The sequence below is a fragment of the Cygnus olor genome, chromosome 1 (assembly GCF_009769625.2).
Source record: "Cygnus olor isolate bCygOlo1 chromosome 1, bCygOlo1.pri.v2, whole genome shotgun sequence".
Classification (NCBI taxonomy): Eukaryota; Metazoa; Chordata; class Aves; order Anseriformes; family Anatidae; genus Cygnus; species Cygnus olor.
The window spans coordinates 28,542,743-28,546,488 of NC_049169.1; the positions used below are offsets into that span (position 1 = coordinate 28,542,743).

Sequence of the window (3,746 nt, forward strand, 5' to 3'; positions counted from 1 at the left end):
TAAATATGAAAGAAAGCACTTAAAGAGAATGCTGGTGAAGGAGGAAAATGATAATAGGAAGGGGACGATGAAAACAGCAGTCTGATTGCTCTCTAGGTAATTATTAGTGTGCACATCACTGAAGAAGACGTTGTTTAAGGATTTTAATGTAGTTTTTATCCTTTGCTCTCTATTCCCATTATTCTTTTCTTGGCATGGAACTCCTCTCAGCCAGCTTGAGCCATCTATTCCTAGAAATCTAGTACAAGGTGGCCATCAGACTGTCCTCTAGTCTCTGCAAGAGGCACCTTCAAAAGTTGGCTCGTCTCATTCAGATACACTTCCTGGAGTAACATAAGATGTTTTCAGTTGTACTTATAATTGCTCATTTTGTTATGAAAAGAGGAAATAACTTGCAAACTCTTAAACTTCTGCCAAAAATTAGGTGAGATGTTTCTCTTTCTTTTTCTAGTATCTACCTATGCTTGCCTCACAGGAATCTAAATATGTATTTCTTTGTTCCTATCTAAAGTTGATATTTTTTTCTTTTCTATTTCATTTTAAATGCTGTGTGGGATTCCAGAGTTACATTATTATTATTATTATTATTATTATTATTATTATTATTATTATTATTATTATTATTATTATTATTATTATTTAACATGTAAATTAAAAGCATTAAAAGCAAAGTTTTAAGAAATATTTTGAAAAAAAAAAAAAAAGCATTTAGAAAATCCGTACTGCCTGGCAAATTATAGGGTTTGTTTATTTTAAATTTTTTTTTTTTTTGGAAGGAGGGAAATCTTGGTTGGCTATGTTGGCTATGTACCAGGCATACCAAGGCCCTTACACAGTGAATGCTGAAAGAGCAGCAGGGTGTGTGGCTGTGAGTGCTTGGGAGCCCAGGGATGCAGGCAGCCTGGCAGCCCGTGGCACAGGCAGTAGAGAGCCAGGGATGGAGGCAGCCTGTGGAGCCAGGCAGAGTGCCAGCTGGTGAGATGGGAGGCTTGTGAGAAAACACACAAAGTAACATGATCCCCTGTTGAAGGTTTTGATGGAATTGACAGGTTCCAGTGAAATGTTTTGATTTTATTAAATCAGAACTTCGTGATGATTAAGCATTTTGCTGGAAAATTTCTGACTGACCAGCAATCTCAGCTTTGTAGCAGTGATGTATCCTGCAGAATATATGCAGTTTGGGATCAGAACTACTTGACTACTCTTTAATTCAAAGTCAGTTCTGATAACTCAACAAAGGTTAGTTTGAAGGGAATGTTACCCAAAGATAGAGATTATTTGGGACACCAACTATCATCTTCATTTTCTAATTTATAAATAATCAAGAGATAGAAGGTTTTGTTTTGTTTTGTTTTGTTTTTTAATGATTTTCAATATAAATAATTACCTTTAAAAGTTGCTCATATTTTCTAGAGGTTACTTTACAGCTCTGAGTTAAAAGCTGGTGTTGCAGCCAGCTGCCCATCAAGAGGGAACATCCTTCTTTCAGTAGCTGCAGCTCCTCGCCATACCTTGTGTTGGACCAGGTAGCCACAGCATGAATCAGGTCAATGAGCTGATACATACAAAGTTATTTGTTTTGATAGTAGAATTTCAGCCAGATCAGCCAGCTGGGCCACTTCACTCCGTAGTTCCCTGGGTGCTAGATCAGGAGTGAGGGAGATGGCAGCAGTATATGGATTAGCAGGCAGCTAGAACAACTAGCCACTAATAACATGTCTGCGGTAAGGCTCCAAACCTGCATAAACATGCAAATACTTCTGAAATTTCATTGGCATTGTCCAGAAAAAACAAAATATTCTTCTAGAAAAATGTCTGGTTGTATAATTTTAAATATTTGTAGCATTCTTTGTCTTTCATCTCTTGCAGTGCATTGGCACAGGTTCTTGCAGTTTCTCAAACTAATGGCTATGATTGCAGCTGGAATGATTATTTATTATTAATACTGCATTTACTATCTCACTAAATTCTTGAAGACAATGGACCGTTAAGTGGTATGAGGCTGACTGAAGTGCCTCAACCATTTATGGGTTAGCAACTAAACGGCATTATATAATTTGAGTCAATTTCTCCCAAAGATTCCAGGGAGTGAACTCATCAGGATTACTCATTGTTAAAGGAGTGCCTCAGGGTTTAGTACTTTGACTTTATTATTTTTTCCTTTAGCTATTCAAAACCTTGGTTCGTTTGTAGGAAATGTTAATTATCCTTTCTGTGCTGATATCCCACTGCTGTTTTATAAGCAGAGCTTTGCTTGTACAACTTCAAAAGAAATCTTCAAACTCAATATTACCAAGTTTGAATATTATCTAATTAACCTCCCAGTCTGTCATGCCTTGTTGGTTATCATGAAATAATCACAGCCCCTCAGGTGTTGAAGCTCTAGATGCAGCTAAGTGCCTCTAATTCCCTAAGGGGGTGATTAGCTCATGATAACAATGCTCCCTTGAGTTGTTTTATTGCTTTTATAAAAAGACTTTATTGTGGGGGAAATGTTTATTTTTATGCAGGAGGAAGATGGAGCTGACAGTTGAGGCTGGTGAGTGACTGTAGCTGTTACTCCTGAGCTGTAGTGCAAACCTTGATACATGTGCTCATTTCTGATACTCCTCAGCCAATCACAATATACTGGCTGGTAATTAAGCTCCTGCTGAACTCACAGTGTGGAGAGAGAAAATAAATACTTCTGGTTCTGCTAGAGGTGAGTAGTTAGACCAAAACAAGATGGAGTAAAAACAAAAGGTTCCTTCTGCTGCAGGGATCATAACCTCAGGAGTACCTCGATGCTCTGGAGTCACCAGATCAATTTTGTGCATCATTTCCCAACAAAACATCTTTGTTTCAGTACACAAAATGGAAAGTTCAAATCTGGAAGTTAATAGCTGAACTTTTCTTACAAAATCTCTACCATCAGCAAAAGTTCTGAGCATTAAACACCCAAACATTTCAATCAATAGGTTAATTGACTTGACAGCTTAAGTTATCTAGATTTTCCTGACCCTGATGCTTAGGTTTGGTCTCCTCTCTTTTCTCAAAAAAGGCACAGGTTTTCAGAGAAAGGTATATTATAAGCACTCACCCAAAAGTGTTAAACTATCTAAGAGTATTAGTGGAAGAGGTAACTGAAGAAACTCATACATAGTGTATACGCACATTTTGTTTCCTAGGTAACAGCTCTTAGTGATAACGGTAACATATAAAGAGCTACATATGGGAAGCCATTTGCAGTGTACGACTTTCACCGGTGAACAATACTGACTATTTTTGGATGTCGTTACCTGCTATATCATCTCTCAACTACAATATAGACAACCAGGTATAACACCTCTTTTGCAGAGCACTCATAATTTACGTACTCGGTATGAAAATTGTGAAAAACATTTTTTCATTTTCAGTGAAATGAGATGTTTAAAGGTAAATAGGTAAGTTCTGGAGGAAAATCCCTGGATGCTTCTCATAATCATTAGATGAGGCCTTACCACAGTATGGGCTTCCCCATCTGAAGAAGCAAAAGCTGGCCAGCAGATCTTTCTGTGACTGTTCTGTTTAGTAGTCTGCAAATACATCCTGTTTAATCAATATTACAGCTTAACATTAGTAACTTAACCTTTCTGTTATGTTTTTTCTCATTAAATATATATATATATGGAACACAATATATATATAACACAGTTGAACACAAATGAAAATTTTCTCATTAAAAACAAAACAAAACAAAACAACAAAAAAAAGAACAAAAGAACATG

The 3,746-nt window shown here is 36.7% G+C and overlaps 1 long non-coding RNA gene across 1 annotated transcript; it reads left to right on the forward strand.

The window, feature by feature from the left end:
• Positions 1-2,523: 2,523 nt before the first annotated feature.
• Positions 2,524-3,323, forward strand: LOC121076689. The gene is made up of 3 exons (XR_005823662.1): positions 2,524-2,539; positions 2,645-2,701; positions 3,168-3,323. It is a non-coding gene; the product is annotated as an uncharacterized LOC121076689 (long non-coding RNA).
• The last annotated feature ends 423 nt before the right edge of the window (positions 3,324-3,746 follow it).